This window comes from Mustela lutreola, chromosome X (assembly GCF_030435805.1).
Source record: "Mustela lutreola isolate mMusLut2 chromosome X, mMusLut2.pri, whole genome shotgun sequence".
In the NCBI taxonomy this organism is placed as follows: Eukaryota; Metazoa; Chordata; class Mammalia; order Carnivora; family Mustelidae; genus Mustela; species Mustela lutreola.
The window spans coordinates 13,873,926-13,891,449 of NC_081308.1; the positions used below are offsets into that span (position 1 = coordinate 13,873,926).

At 43.1% G+C, this 17,524-nt stretch overlaps 1 long non-coding RNA gene across 3 annotated transcripts in view; it reads right to left on the minus strand.

The window, feature by feature from the left end:
* The window catches only part of LOC131821347 (uncharacterized), a 240,401-nt gene that overhangs the window by 70,711 nt on the left and 152,166 nt on the right, over positions 1-17,524 (minus strand). For all 3 annotated transcript variants that reach the window (XR_009349883.1, XR_009349885.1, XR_009349884.1), the window contains exon 5: positions 8,224-8,362. This is a non-coding gene — a long non-coding RNA (uncharacterized LOC131821347). The remainder of the gene's footprint in view (positions 1-8,223; positions 8,363-17,524) is intronic.

Here is a 17,524-nt window from a genome sequence, read left to right on the forward strand (position 1 = left end):
GCACTAATAGTCTATGACATGACTACCAAACAGAGTATCTGTGTCGTACACCCTCTGTCAGCTGTGCCCAGATCTTTAAAGGTACACAATTTTCCAAGACTAGGTGGATAAAAACTGAAACAAAAAAAGCCTAATTATAATTCTTAAAAAAAAAAGAAAAAAATGTAAAGAGACACCATCAGCTGGTTTAGATTGGAAATGGGGCCTGAATGATGACACTCCCATTGGCAAAACCCCTGGCTTCCTCTCACACTCCTGAGTTTTAATATTCACTCTTTTCCAAACCTCTTAGAAGCCCTTTGAGAAGAAGGCATTTCCTTGCCTGGGAGGCAGAAGAAGTACTTCAAGCTTTGGGATCTCCGAAGTTAATGACAAAGGTTATGATTTGTTGAGATCTACCAAGATGACCTTGTTTTATCTTGTGAAGACTTACCATGAAATCCACAGTAACACCCATGGTAACTGTGAAATCATAGTGTGCCACCCTATTGCTCATTCTGCTGTTGCCACCACAAGCAAATGACAAATAACAGCCATACTGGCTTATACACCCTTAAAAACCCGGGGGGTAATGAAAACTTGTCATGGGTTAGGTCAAGTACCAGCAAGTGAAGAGTTGTCAAGCATTTTCAGTGCCAATGACAGAAAATCTAGGCAAACAAAAAGTAATTGGTGAGGATTATAAATTGGTTCAATGTTTTTGCAAAAGGTTCAGCAGTACCTATTAAAACCAAACGTGCATATACCCTATAACCCAGCAATTCCAGTTTATGGCACTAGAGGTCAGAATAGTGCTTACCCTGGGGTAGTGGCTAAGGGGGGCAGGAGTGAGACTTGTGGGACTCTGGCCAGGCCATGTTCTACATCTCGATCTGATGAAGTCACATGGGTGCAGACATAGGTAAGCATTCATTAAACTGTACACTCCATATTTGTGCACTGTCTCATGAGCCATACCTCAAAAAAAAAAAAAAAAAAAAGACGAGAAGGGAAAAGAAAAAGAAAAGAAATGAAAAGAAAAGAAAAGAAGAGAAATTCATTAAAATTCCAAATAAAGAGGCTTTTGCAAAGTGCCGGCAACTTAAGAGGACCCGTCTCCGGATTAAGACAAAATGCTTGTTCACCAGGAATTCATTATAGTTCCCCAGGTAGAGAACTGCCAATCAAAATGTGGAGGTTGGGGTGTGGTCTCTCTACTTTCCCTTAAGACAGTAGGACTCACTCATCCCTTTCTCCACGAACCTGGGTCCCACTGAGACAAAGACCCACCTTCCCTAGAAGGGCACCCACTGCTGTATTCATGTGCGCTGATAGACGCTTTACCTCTGGCACTTCTGACCATTCAAATGGCTTTTCTTTGACAAAATGATTCCAATGGTTGATGATCGGGATGCTTTTGAATTGCCCTTTCTTGGCAAAGCCAAAATTGTCATATCACATGCCAAGTTACTTTCTAAAATTAAATTGAGTTGATGGTAGGCTCTGCTGGTACTGCTTAATACTTGCTCATAATTACATTGTAGCCTCTGCCATTCCACGATACATCTGAGCACCCTTTGATTATTCATGATTCATGTGTGTTCAGTTACTCAGGTGCACCTGCTCGGCGGTAGATCACCGAGAAAGCACCGGAGCTGAGCTTCTGTGCTGACGTGCTACTGGCAGAGCAGCCTAATTCTCCCAGTGCCTCTGCCTGGTGGAACACTGCTTGCACTGAGCTCCTCCCTGCTCACAGATTGGAGAGAAATTGTAGTGTGTAATGGGAGGCAGATCTGTACCTCGGGCCTTATACCTGGGAAGCTCTAATGGGCTCCGTCCAGGTGAGCCCAGCATCAAGAGACGTGCCCACTTAAACTGCCAGCTCCTTGGAAAGGAGGCAGACCTAATGGAAGGGCATCGGGCTGTCAGGAGATGCGGTTTCCAGTTTATGATGAGAAAACAGGTGAGGAAAAAAAAAGAAAAAAGTTTGAAGGGCACAAGAAAGAGCATGGAATCAAAATATGGGTAAATCCAAATACATTTTCTAGGTTAAAGTGGTTTTATGTTTGTTCATATGCGGGCTTACAAAATGTGATAGTATTAATGCAAGAATCTGGCTATGATTTAGAAGGAACTGATACTAAATTGGGAAACAAAATGATGTTACATGTACCAAAACTGAACACTATTTTATTATTCCTGACTTGGTATCACAACCTTATGGCAGCTTTTAAATATGAAAAAACCTGTGAAGATATAATGAATTAAAGCTGTGGAAGTTTTATAGAGACAAAAAAAATGCTCTATATTTCAAGGCATTACATCCCCTGGATATTTTTATGATTTTAATTCAAGGGTCAAATTTTTAGGGTTGGGTAAACAGTCAAGAAAGATTCCATCAGCTGCTTTTCAATAATTATAATAGGGGGAAGCACAGTATACCTTTGCTATTTAAAAGATTTTTTTTTCAAGATCAGAACATGTGTTCCACTTCATGGTATCAACCACAGAGCAAAACGGCTCTAATTGGTAACATACTTGGGGCAAAGGACTGGATTAAAATGACTGAGAGTTATAAATGTCTGAAATGTCTATTTTAGGCACAAGCAGGGGGAAATGGCACTAATTTCTAGAGTGTGCACATAATGATTACATTAGCCCACAGAGATGAAGAGTATATCAGCATGTACCCTGGAGAAGAAACACCATATGAATAACGAATGAGCCAATCAATTCTTTAGTGGGCGGCAAGTACCATGAGAACGACCTTGGCTGACTCTGCCTCTACCCTCCCCCACGCCACCATGTGGCCAGCCCGTTTCTCCAGAATCTCGATACCCTCCTCTGTAGTATCCACCAAACGAAATCAAGTGCTTTTATGGATACAACGAAAAATGCCTACTAATCTCTGACTTTTGACTTAACCTCTGACCCACTGGACACCAGCATTTTCTATCTTCTCCTTGGTCGCAAATTGCTTTTGGAATAAGGTAGTGGCTCACAGTGGAGGTGTGCCAAAAGACAGATGTGCACACATCTGGCCTCCATGCACACACATGCACACATGCCCCTTTTGCAGCTCTTTCACTCTTAGCTGCTGACTCCTGGGCGCAACAAGTAGCCCCCCCGCCCTGTTCCAGCCTCTCTGTATGGGTGCAGGTGCACACCTGCACCTGGAGAGTATTCTAGGAGGAGAGAACAAGTCTGAGTGGCAGAAGGCTCAGAGTGAGGGTGCTAGAACCAAGGGACAGTCACTGCTGGTGGGGGATCCTGCTCTCATCCCCTGTGCATTCACCTTTCCAGTATATACGCTGATAGTGCCCAGCTTCAAGCAGTGTCTTCAATTCTCTGCCTGAGGTTTTCTCGTGGCCTGACAATGGAGTCATCTAGAGGACCCATGGAATGAGCACCCTGAGAGCACTGCCCTCACTCGATATAGGATGGACGGGGAGGTACATATGCCAGATTTCTCTCCCCCTTGATCGGGTATAACTCCAAGGCACACTTTACTGAGATCCCCCCAAAGCTCCCCCAGCAGGAGTGAGCCCCGACTGCCCGCACAGGCAATATGCTCTGTCACGTATCTTTCCCACCGCGCTTCCATGCTCCCTACCGGAGCTTTGGATCACCTCCCAAATAAGCTTCCTGCCCTTAAATCCTCATCTCGAGGTCTGCATCTGTGTGGCCCAATGCAGGACAGATGGATTCGAACTCGGGGCATCGTGGCATTTGGAACTCAGAGACGGGAATCTGAGCCTTGCTTCAGCAATTTGCTCTCTGTGACCACAGGGGAGTTACTTTCCCTCTCTGACCCTTAGTCTCTTCATCTACAAAGCAGGGATAACAGTACACCCTCTGCTACGTTACAGCGCCATCAGGAGGTACGAATGAGGTAACGTACGTGGAAGCGTAAATACCCATTATAGTTCATGAGGCTTGTTCTCACCTCCCCACCCATGACTTCTTTTAGACATTTTGTTTGAAATTATAGACTCACGGGAAGCTGCAGTAACAGGATGTAGAGGCCCACATACCGTTCACCCAGCTTCTCCCGGGGCGGAGGGGACATCTAATGTGATGGCAGGAGGGCAGCAGCCCCAGGAAACTGATACTGGTACAGTCCATGAGCGAGCAGGACTACCGGCCTCATTCCCCCAACCCCTCTGTGATCTTTGAAGGGTCTCGAGCAGCCACTTGGATCACGACGTCTTAGTGTCTACCACATCACGGCAGCTTCTGACTTAACACTTCTCAACTGCTGTCCTAGGCACACTTGAAAACTGTGAGACCAAATTCCATTCTTTTTCAGGATCTCGCTAAGCAACTTCCTAAAACAGTGAATGTAGCAGTTACCCAAAGAGCTGTTTCCAATGATGAATTTGATAACAATATTTTCATTAGGAGGTTAATACATTTTCTTCAGTTGCTTTAGAAGTCTTGGATAAACACCTCCTTGTTCAGTTGATTCATATCCTTCTTAATTTCTCAAGTTGTCCTGTCATCCTTTCCTTAGAACTCCCGGGACTTCACCTTTAATGCCTGGAGAAAAAGTTGGGGGAGCCTTTTCTCCACCAATCCTCCAACGAAGAGAAGGGTCACGGGGTCGCTCACAATAACACCTCCGAAATCTCCTATTCCCTCTTTGAATGCAACCACTATTCTTCTTTGAGCAGATCATTTATCTCCTCCCTGACTGCCTTCTTGGTTAAAGGTTAACAAAAATGACATCCCCTTCAAGTTCAAACCCTTGGAATGCACAGACCTCTGTTGCCAACAAAGTCATTGCAACCAAGGAGACAGAAAATGTACCAGGGCCAAGGCTCTGAACCTGCTGTCATTTCTCTTTCTTCCTGATGCTTATGGGTCTTGTGGACTAGCCTGCCCTTCTGAAAATGCTTTAGAATATATATTTTCAAGGACCAAGTGCGTAGGTCTGGCGGGAGTACAGGACCTACTATCTAAGTATTGGAGGTATGCCTCTCAGAGCTTTCTAGGCTTCCACTCTTTTCGTAGATGTTCACTCCTGGAGTTCTCCCTCTCCTTCCTGGTTTCAAGGCATTAGCTCTACAGATCGTGTTCCCGAACTACCTCTCATTACCAAGCCCTCTCAAGGAATCTGATCCCATAGTCCACTTTCCTGGAAGTCCCACCTACAGCAGTGGGACCACCATTCTCTCCGTTGCCTGGACTCAAACTCTCAGACTTACTTCGCTCCTTACCAACAGGCCTCTGGAACTGCCTAGTCCCAGTCGGTCATTCCTCTCCCACACAGCCAGCACACACCAAGATCTCATGTGTCTAAGGAATGGGTTTTAGGGACCTGCTACCTTAGGACAAACCCAATAATTCTTTAGAAAAACATCACAGGCCAACGCACAAGGACCACAGCCTGGCTCTGCCTATCCCCGTCCACAAAGGAAACACTGCGACACCCCATGCCCATTCCCAGATCATCGGTTTTTCTCCAGTTACTCTTCTTGACCAAAACTACGCCCCTGACTTTTCCACCTGTGAAACTCCACTTAGCCTAAAAAGGATCTGGATCCTTCTATCCTTGTTTGTACCATCCACCGGCAGTAGTGCCATGCCACCTGGTACTGCTTGCTAATTTTCTATATGCCTTATCTCCTCGACTACACTGCAAGCTCCTTGGGAGCAGACACCGTGTCTTATCTTTCTGCAACCACCACAGCATCTAGGGGTGCCATCGTAGCACCTCTTGCTCCCTGCCATTATCCTGGCCAGTTACGTATTTAGTCCTTTCGGGACTAGGGTGCTCAATCCCCCAGGAAGTGGGAATCGATGGCGGCTGAGTATTCTCAGCAGCCCTTCAGGAATTGTCCATCAGTCACACCCCTCCACCGGGGCAGCCTGCATTTCCTGACTGCCAAAGTGGAAGTATAAAGACAGGCCCACATACTTGCCTTGCCTGGGGGCAATTCTGAAGGGCTATACTGGTCCCAGAGCTTCTGTGGAGTGGACTGAAGCCCACTTGTATGAATCCAATATCTGCACCGCCAAGCACGGCTTCTTGATGCCTCCGTCATGGGTAGTACCTTCTGCTTCAGCTCTCGCTATCTGGCTGACTTCTTGGTGTACTTGGCATGGAAATGTCACTGTAGACTTAAACTCTTCTCCCTCTCTGTTCTCTATCTCAGCCCTGCCGCTGGCATCTTCCATGCCTTTCTGGATGACTTGACTCCCACGTGTCTGTTAGCCTCTGATTTCACGGACATCGTGTTTGTTCAGAGCCTGATGCCTCCCCAGTTCAGTCACTAGAGTCCTTGCACTGGGGCCATCGCCTCGTGCTCTCATGTCCTTCAGCCGACCCTATATGTCACTCTCAACTTTTTCTTCCTTACCATCTTCTCCGACCACAGTCAGGGATTGAAGAGGGCATAGATTTCCTACCAGACGATTTAAGCGAAAACCAAAGAGAGAACGCCACAATGAGGTATGTGCAGGGTTAGGGGAACAAACCAAGATGGCGAGGCCCTCGGGAATCAGCAGGAGTGGGGAGCTGATGCCACTCCTAGGGTTGAAGGAGTGAGGGAAGGAAATAGTGTTACTGGAGCTTTTGAGAGTTGGCTCCATGGAGGAAGGGTCCCCCCGTGGGAGCTGTCATCCTGGAGAGGTGCAGACACTACCAGAGACAGGATACCAATGCAGAGAAAGAGCAAGGAAGAAATCCCCTGGCTTTTTCTCCTGCCCCTCAGAGTTCCTGCTGCTGTTTCACATTGACCAACCCAGCTGGATGCCAGCTGGCCATGGAGACTGGCTGATGGCAGTGTGTAAGTTCCCAAGGCACAGAATGGGGCAGAGAGACTGGATCTGGGCATTGGGGCGGACAAAAGAGGAACCAATACACCTCCATTTACCAAGAGGCTAGCTAATTTTCATATCCCATCAACACCATCCCATGCCTTTCCATTTGTAGGTTCTAGCAAAGATTATAAAGCCCTTTGAAACAAGGATCCTTTGATCCTTGCAATGTCCCCATGAGGTGAGTACTAGGATAGGACCTACCCATTTTACAGATGAGGAAACAAGCTTAGAGGATTTGTGGCTGACCCAAGATCATCAGATAGCTAAGAAACGGCACAGCTGAAACATCAGCCCGGATTTGTGAGTTCAAACTTTCTAACCAACACCGAGGGCTCGGTTTAAGCACAGTTAAGGTGTGCTTAAGGCATTCTCTGAAACATCTCTCCATTCCTACCCTCTCCCCTTTCTGCGTGCACGCGCGCACACACACACACACACACACACACACCTAGCCCTTATTGCCTTAAAGCTTCTCATTAAGTTATCTTTTGTCCTTGGCCTCCTCTTGTGCTTCACTAATTGTCTCAACATCTCTGATCCTCGAACTCAGGCCCATCACATCTCTGTCAGTACCTCACCTCCTCACCAGCTGCCTCTTGCCTCGAACACAGAAATCTGGTAATGTAGAGTGCCGCACTAGCCAATACAGCAGCCCGAGCCCTTCGGAATATGCTTAGTAAGACAGAAGAACTAAGTTCTTATTTGATTTTAATAAATTTCCATTTAAAACTGACACTTCCAGCTTTATCCACACCCCCTCCTCCACTATCCTTAAGTGTAGTCTGTGCTCAATACCTGGTTTCTAAGGAAAAGAGTATGGAAGGGAGAAAAAAGTAATTTTGGGTGCAGAAACCTGGCAAACATGACCTCAGCCAGATGATCCAGGTCAACATCACCAGTCATAAGTCATGTCAATAGCACATGCCATTGATACGACGCGAGGGGAAAGGCATTTCAGCCCTGTAGTTTCCCTCCCTGACACCCGTCACCCCAGTCTCATCATGAGGAAAATAGCAGCCAAACCTTATTTGGTGGACATTCTTCAAAACACCCAACCAGTGCTCCTCAAAACTGTCCAAGTCACAAGAAACAAGGAGAGTGTAAGAAGCTATTGCAGATCAAGAGACTAAGGATACATGAATAAATACAGGGTAGTGTTCTAGATTGGATCCTGGAACAGAATAACGACATTCATCAAAAAACTGGTGAAATACAAAGAAAAACTGGAAATAGCTTCTACCACTGTATCTATGTCGTCTTGATCTATCTATGAGTTGTGGCAAATGTCCCACAGTAACCTAACAATAAGGAAATATGTAATTATATATAGTAACCTTTGTACCATCTTTGCAACTTTTCTGTAAATGTAAAATCATTCTAATATAAAAAGCTTATTAAGAATTTGAAAATCAGGGGCACCTGGGTGGCTCGGTGGGCTAAGTCTCTGCCTTCGGCTCAGGTCATGATTCCAGGGTCCTGGGATCAAGCCCCGTCTCGGGCTCTCTGCTCAGCGGGGAGCCTGCTTCCTCCTCTCTCTCAGCCTGCTTGTAATCTCTCTCTGTCAAATAAAGAAATAAAATCTTAAAAAAAAAAAAAAGAATTTGAAAATCAGAAGTCCTATTCAACTCATTGGAAAACTTTTGGAGATGTCGGAATGACTCCAGTACATTAACTTATGTTTTCAACTGTAAATTTTATGAAATCTAAATACAGATCAAGTATTTCCAATGAACATTCAGTGTCGGAAATGACATGTGTTGTAAGTATCATGTACACCCCGGATTTTAAAAGACTTCATACCAAAATACAGAATGCAAAACATCTTCATTTCGAAAATATTTGATTAATTTTATTGAAATTATAGTTTGGATATATTGGGTTTATAACAATATATTATTAAACTTAATTTTCCTTGTTTTAATTCTCATTTTTTAAATAGGGTTAGTAGAAAAAAATTACATATATGGCTTCTATTAGAGCTTAAAAATAGACACTCAATTGAGCCAAACAGCCTGGGTTGGAATACCAGCTCTGCACCTAGTAAACTGATGGACTTTGAGCAAGTTAGTTACCCTTCTGTGTCCCAGTTATCTATCTGTAAATAGAGTACTGACCTCATGGGGTTGTTGGGAGGATTCAGCAAGTTCACCTGTATACTGTGCTGGGTTAGAGTAAGCACTGGAACACAGTAAGCACTCAATAAATGCTAACCATCAGCATTAAGGTAGGGTTGTTTATAGCCAAAGGATCTTTGGAGCTTCAGGAGTCCTGAAGGGATGCTCTCCAGCAGCAGAGAGGGAGCAAAGAAAGAAGACCATCAGCTCTTTCTCTTCCTCTCTTCCCCCTTCCTGCCGGGGTCTCCCATTGCTCAGTCTCTATGGAAGTTGGCCAGCAAGTGAGCCCAGGTGATGCCATCCACAGGGCACGGCTGCCTGGCTCTGAGGAACTTGGGGAAGGGGGTGCAAGGTCAAAGGAAGAGAAGCAAGACACCTCACTACTTCTATAGTGAGCCTAAAGCACCCTACTTTCAACATCCACTCAGCTCCACGTCTCTGTCCCCTCCTTGATAACTCAGGACAGCCATGTGTAGTGAGTTTCCCACAGCCTCCCCATACCCTCTGTTGCACAATGGACTCAGCCCTTGCCATGCTCGGACATCTGAGCCTTCGTCGGTCCTGAACTCAATATTTTCAGAGATGACAGTATACGAAGAGATGGGCATATTTTCTGTGTTTTCACAGACTTCTCGCCTTTAGTCTATAAAAGCAATGGCTGATCTTTGAAGGCCAAGAGCAAGTATTCTCAGTATTATGTATACACCTCTGTAGCCTAAACTGACTGATGGGTGGGGATGAAGTGAATGATGATTAAGGACCTCAGAATTGTGTTTGGAGTAGTTTTTTTTTCCCCCTACAGGATTCTTCCCAGTGTTCCTAACATCTGCCTTAGCTGGCCAGTCACCATTTCTGAAATAAATGAAGTTAGGGGATCTCCTTTGTGTGTAGGGTGAGTATTACCTTGGTGAACCAATCACACTACCTTTCTTCTTCTGCTGGCCATACGGGCTCTCCCCTCTGCTCAGTTTTTTCAGGGCACATGTGCACGGAATCTAATAATGGATTCCAGCCAGCCTCTGGGCTATTATGTAAATAGGAATCCTCTAGCACTCCCCCCATGCACACACACATCCCTTTGGGAATTTCTCTAATTAATTAAGTGTGAAACACACACACATACACATGCATGCACCCTTCTTTTCATGGTTTTAGGTGGTCTTAACACCACTTTATTTTGGGGTGTGGCTCTACTTTTAAGGATAAGAAGCACATGATTTTATGACTCTGGTTACTTAAGTGCTCAATCTCATTAAGCTCCTAAAGTCGTCACCTACTCCCGGCATCTCCCAAAGGACCGTTATCCTGCCAATATTTATGCATTTTCATCTATTTTATTAGGTGCATAGAAGTTTAGAATTGTTTTATCTTTCTGAGGAACTGAATTCTTTATAATGATCTAGTGACCCCTTCTAACCCTGATAATGCTTTTTTATCTTAAAGTCTGTATTCCCCAAAGTAGTTTTCTTTGGCTTAATAATTGGCTAGTGTGTCTTTTTTTTTCCTATTACTTTCTGCCTTTCTGCAGTCTTGGGCCTTAAGTGTGACTTTGGTAATGGACATATAGTTACATTTTTTTAAAATGCCATCTGATAATTTCTGTTTTTTTAATTGGCTAGTAATTCACTTGCATATTTGGTGAGTAATAGCAATTATTATACTTGGACTTGGTCTGCTATCTTATTTTTTAATTTTTATTTGTCCTGTTTTTTCTGTGATTCTTTTTCTTTCCCATTTTTTGGTACTCTTTGTATTGTTTGTGGTTTATTGTCTGTCTGTGGGTATATTTATTTCCTTATTTCATTGTTCCTTTTTACTTACTTGACCTTTATAGACTTTATCTTTACTTACTTAGTGATCGCCATTGAAATTTTATCATGTATATTTAACTTAAAAAGAGAAAAAAATTAATAATATTTTAACTTTCCTCTAGAAAGACGATGGGCAGACTATAGCCCAATGATCAAATCTGCCCATCACCAGTCTTTGTAAATAAAGTTTTATCGGACTACAGGTTTGTTCTTTCATTCGTGTACCATCTATAGCTACCTTCACCCTCTGAGGCCAGAGTTCTGTATTCATGACAGGGACTGTATGGTCTGCAAAACTTGGAATATTTACTAGCTGCCCCTTTATAGAAAATGTTTGCCAACACTTATTCTCTAGTAATACTCTTAAGGATCTTAGGAGACTTTTTAAAAAGATTTTACTTATTTATTTGAGAGAGAAGGAGAGTGCGAGTGGGGGGAAGGAGCAGAGGGAGACAAGCAGACTCCATGCTGAGCACAGAGTCCAACATGGAGCTCTATGTGGGGCTCAATGTCATGACCCTAAGATCATGATCTGGGCTGAAACCAAGAGTCAGATGCTTAACCAACTGAGCCACCCAAATGCCCTAAGGATCTAATGAAATTAAAACTCTGAGCTCCCCTCCTGACTTGCATGTGATTCTTGTCCAATATTTTATTTTTGTCATTTTTCTTAACTCTATAACTTGACATTGGTATTCCTTTTTCCTCCCAATACTATTTGATCGTGTGTGTATGATTTTACATTTTTGCCCATTTGTTCACATGCATATATGGTTTTTGAAAAGTCTATTCTTTTAGTAATCTCTACACACGATGTGGAGCTGGAACTCATAACCCCAAGGTTGAGAGTCACATGTGTTCCTGACTGAGCCAACCAGGCTGCTCACCATTCCTTTTGGCATCTTAGATTATCCTTCTGACATCATTTTCCTTCTTCCTGAAACACATCTTCCAGAAGATGTTCCTTTAGTGAATATCTTTCAATAGCAAATCCCTCTTTTTGAGTACTCATAAACATATTAATTTTACCCTCCTTCCTAAAATGTGATTTTCTAAGTACACAGTTCTAAGATCTATGCTATTTTCTCTCAACAATTGAAAAATATTATTCCACAGTCTTCTGATTCCCATTGCTGTTGAGGCAACTGTTAGTCTAATTGTCATCTTTTCTCTCTGGCCCCTTTTAAGATCTCTTGGCAGTTAGTGTATGCAGTTGAATTATGAGGTGTTTAGATGTGACATCAGAGAGGGAGCAAGGAAGGAAGACCATCAGCGCTTTCTCTTCTCTTCCACCTTCCTGCCGGGGTCTCCCATTGCTCAGTCTCTATGGAAGTTGGCCAGCAAGTGAGCCCAGGTGATGCCATCCACAGGGCACGGCTGCCTGGCTCTGAGGAACTTGGGGAAGGGGGTGCAAGGTCAAAGGAAGAGAAGCAAGACACCTCACTACTTCTATAGTGAGCCTAAAGCACCCTACTTTCAACATCCACTCAGCTCCACGTCTCTGTCCCCTCCTTGATAACTCAGGACAGCCATGTGTAGTGAGTTTCCCACAGCCTCCCCATACCCTCTGTTGCACAATGGACTCAGCCCTTGCCATGCTCGGACATCTGAGCCTTCGTCGGTCCTGAACTCAATATTTTCAGAGATGACAGTATACGAAGAGATGGGCATGTTGTGATTCCTGGATATGTGTTATTATGTCCTTCATCAGTGTTGGAAGAATCATGCCACCATCTCTTCAAATCTCTCTCTCTTTCTCCTCTTATTCTGAAACTCCAATTAGATTTATGTTTGACCTTCTCACTGTGGACTCCAACCACTTAATCTCTCGTTCATGGTTTCTATCTCCTTCCCTCTTTGTGCTGCATTTTGGGTAATATCTCATCCTCTCTTCAGCTGGATTTAATCTACTGTTTAACCAGTCCATTTAGGTTTTTTGTTTCAATAACTGTATTTAGAAATTTTTATTTAGAAAAGTTCTATTAAAAAATCTTTCTAGTTATTTCTGTTAGCCTATTGTTGTCTACTCATCTATGTGATTGCATCTTTTACGTCTTCAAACATTTCATACACAGTTGTTCTGTATTCTGTAACTGAAAACTCCTGTATCTCCAAACATTGTAGAGATCTGAATCTATTATATGTCATTTATGTTCCCTCTGGTTCACAGTGGCTTGTCTTACTGTATTGCAAGCTGATTGCTTGATTTTAATCTGTGGGAATACTGTAGATATAAATTAGAGGAGGTCTTTTCTGAAGAGGATTTACTTTAGCAAAAAGTCAGAGACACCTCTGATATAAAACCACTTCAGCCACTGTGAAGATCTTGGCTTAAGAAGCCCGCCCTCGGATCAGCATTCTCAGTATTGCTGTGTGTTGGTTGCTATTGCTATCTACTCTCAGGGCATCCCCCACACACCTACTCTTTGCAATTTAAGGCTTTCTGCTCTGGTCTAGGCCTCAATTTTTTTTTCTTTTAGAAGCTGCTGTTGTAGAAGCCTTTGGAAATCTCCCCAACCACTTGACCAGAAATGCCTTGAAAAGTGTTTTATATTTTATATTCAGGATATAGCTGCTACGCAGTGAGAGAGTCACTCAGAGCACTCCTTCTACCCTCAACACACACACACACACACACACACACCAATTGTTAACTTTGAAACACACTGTTTTAGGTGGAAATCGGGTTGAAAAAAAATGTCATTACTCATTATTTCACTCACTGCACCAAATATAAAACTAGCTTTCTTATTTAGTCACTATTTGATTATCTCTAATGTTAAAAATAGCTATGGGCCTCAAGATGCTTTCTTCTTGTATACAAAGCTGGTATTTTGGCACATGGTCCCTAAAGACAGGTCCTGTACCATAAGTTAGTTTGCCTTTCGAAGCGGGCTCTGATGACCTTGGCCATTTGCCTTGATCTCCGACACACAGGAAAGCTATTGTTACTTCAACACTATACAAAGACATCATTTAGCCATCGTAGCTTGCTGCTCATTTGTCGCAGGCTTCACAACTCATGTTTGTGGTAAGTTTATTTCTCACGACCCCTCAGAGAGAAAATCAGGTGATCTATTCTAGGTCCATCTGCTTGCCTTCCACTATTGATCTTTGTGAGATGATCAAACCCTCCAAGCCTCCATACCGTGGTCCTCTACATTCACTGAATAAGTGCATCAACTAAAATGAAAAAACTGGCTGCCACATCCTCCTCTTCCCCAACACCAGGGAAAGGGGGCTGATCTGACAAATATGAAAATGAGCACCAGTATCCTGAGTTTTCTCTCTCTGAACCCTTACTCTGATGCCAGGAGAAAGGCATTGCATCCTGTATCAGTGCTAGGGACAAGTGCCTCTTTGCAAGGCTCCCCCCATTATTGGGCAAACTACTCCTTGTATTCAAGGTCCCCACAGATACAGAGAATGTGTTATCACAGAAAGGGCAGGAAGCCTTGAAGCAGGTAGCCTTGGGTAAAGTGTGGGGTAGGGAGGGGAGTTGGCTGGGAAAAGTATGGGAAGCATTCCAGCCATTTTGAGAAGAGTGTAAGGTCCCTAAGACTATGAGGGAAGAAGAGAAATTCACATTTATTGAGTTCTTGTTATGGACATGGTACTCTTCTTTCGTCCTTAACAAATTATTTTTTTAAATGTCAGAAATAAAAGGAAAAAAGGAGAATAATGTCCATTCACCTATCATCTAGATTTAACAGTGCACATTTTGTCATATTTCTGTCATCTATTTTTTATATTTAGAATTACAGACATAATAATATTTTACCTTTAAAAACTTCATCATGTCCTTCATAATCACAATGCCATCATTGCACCTAACAAAATTAACAGTAATTTCCTAATATTATCTAACACTTACTCTATATTAAAATTTCCCCCAATTGTCCCAAATGTCTTTTTCAGCTGGTTGTTCAAAGCAGGGTCCAATCATAGACCATGCACTGCATTTGGTTATTATTACATCTAAGAACTCCATTGATGTAGATGGTCCCAGTAATTTTCATATCTTTTTATCTTCATAACAATCCTACAAGGCAGTTATCATTATTTCTATTGTACAAAAGCAAAAAAAAAAATTGAGGCTAGAAAAGTAGTTATCCCAAGATCACACTTGTCAGTAAGTGTGCAGAGGACATTTCCTGCTGTTTTAGTGGCTGGGCATCTGTACCTCCTCCCTATCTTGAGCAAATTCTATTGCATCTCGGTGTGGGGAATACTCCTGTTGGCCAAGAGGTAGGCACATGATAGTTTTTGGCTAGTGCTTGGCAAATTGGTTGCCTTGGTCCAGGACTTTGAGTCTAGACTAGTAGTATCCAATGAGTCTTTCTGCAATGATTGGGAATGTTCTATATCTGTACCGTACAATATAGTACCACTAACCACATGTACTAGCTACTGTATCAAACAGCACAATTCTAGAAAGGATGATGCCAAGCTGCAGGGACATTTGAGAAAGTATACATAGCATCGGTGGCGTCATTTAGGAGTCTGGTGGTGTTGGCAGCTCTGAGGGTTGGGTTGATGATAGTGTTCTGGATGGATCATTTGCTCCCTTTCAGAGCTTGACCCTCGACTCAGCCTATCGAATATCTGAGTTGTCCAAGAGTCATCCAGTAAATTGCCCTTTCACTTAGATTTTCCACAGTGAGTTTCTGTTGTGTGAAATCAAAAGTCCATTGGCAGATACTGCTAGTTGTCACCTGATTCCTCTTTTTCCTCAGGAACAGAATCTCCATTTTTATCTGGGTGCAGGTTTGAGCTGGTTGTGGCTACATAACCAAGTTCTGGTCTCTATGTCCAGGAAGTCTTAACCCTAGATGACCATCAGAATTGCGAGGGGGATGCTATAAAAACATGAAGTCCCTAGCTCCATCTTAGTACTTCTGATTCTGAAATTGAAGCAAAAGATTGTGTGTGTGTGTGTGTGTGTGTGTGTGTGTGTGTTTTAAATTCTAGAGATGATTTTGAAGGAGAGCAATGGCTGAGATCCTCAACATAGTAACCAGTTTAAGCACTCACTCCTGCCTACAGACTGATGTCATCAGAGATAAAACAAGAGAAAGGAGATAAGAATGGGGTGAATTAAGAAGCTGAACCCCCTGGGCCTCCCCAGCCTCCAACCTCCGAGGCACCCCATCTGCATCTCATTTTTATTGACCTCTTGGCCTTGGATGGCTATCTTCCCATCGCTCAAAGCATGGTCATGGATTTGGAAATCAGGGTGGTAGCTGGTGGTTCTCAAACATGTATCCACACCTCTTTGTAGTTGTGGGATTTCTGTGACTATTGTGCCACTCCTAATGTGCCACCGCAGCAACTGGCATCTAGTGGATATTTATCAAATGTTTATCTAAGAAAAATATTTTGTCTGAGTTCAAGGAGCACTGCCCCTGATTCTGGGAAAACATTAGGATCACTGGAGTTTCATATTCAGATCCCTTCAAAGAAATGGACTAAGTGTTGTTGTTTTTTTTTTAAGTTTTACCTAATGTCGGACAAATGGACTTCTTAAGCAGCCCATTAGCAGACTTGAGCAATGCAAATCGCCTGTCAACCTGTCCCACTTTATCTTTCATGGACATTTTAACTGAGACTTCTGATACTTGTATTTTTAACGTTCCCATTATTTAAAATACAGTCAGGTACAATAATATGCAATTATAACCTGCTTCAAGCCCTTAAGGGATCATTCATTTCATGCTGTCTTTAAAGATAAAGGTAAATTCCTTTACAAAACCAAAAACACACAGCAAAGCTGAAACTCAACAAACATTTAGATAACACAAAACAGGAAAACTTCAGAGCTGGGGGCCAGATGTCTTGAAGAATTTTTCTAAGGAAAAGTCTTTGAGATGAACTGTCTCTGCTGGTTTGGTGCCCAGCATTTTTTCACTGGAGCTGCTATTGCACAAGATTGCAACAACAGTTTGATCTTTGTCTTGAGCTTGGTTATTCTTGGCCCCAATAGGTTGGGATTATTTTCAATAACTGCGCACTCTGTCAAGTGCCTTCTTTGTTTCATGCCACAGATCTTGACTGAAAATAGTACAATGGCTTCGTTAGGGGCTATAAAAGGCTCATGCCAGGAATCTTTGGGAAGCCACAATAGAAAGATACTAAGGCTGTTTAAAAGGAGGAAATACAGACAGCTATCTACCAGTGGGTCAATTAAACATGCTCTTCCTCCTTTGCTGGAACAAGCAAGTGACTGAGCCTCACCGTTTGGGGCCTGTTTTTTGCAATGGCTTCACTGACTCCACAATGCCCAGAGGAGTCGTCCCTGGGGTTTGCCTCAGGGTCATCGGACTTGAGGCTTCATCTGAGCCACACTGGGAGATGAGTACCACTGCTAGGTTCCCTTGGAGGAAAATGTTAAATTGAAACCAACCCCATCGCCCAGTGTTTCTCCGAATAAAAGGAGCATGCTAAGTAAGACAATTGCAAAATATCATCTCCTCCACTCCGCTTTTTGCCAGAATATTCTATTAACTTAGCAACCATTCAGAGCCTTGTCAGGATTCCATATTAGAGTCCACAGACTTAATTGGGACCATACAGAGAGAATGGCAAGCATGGGCTAAGTTTCCCAGGGGTTTGGATTATTTAAAAGAGTCACACAATATGGGTTGGGATTCAGGAGGCCCAGCAGGGGGATGCAGAGGGCTCAAAAGCAAGATCTACTCTATTTTGGTCTGTTTGACTTCTCTTCATATGTTGGAATTTTTGAAAAATTTAGAATCTTAAGCCAGACAAATACCTTTAACATTGAGGATCCTCTTG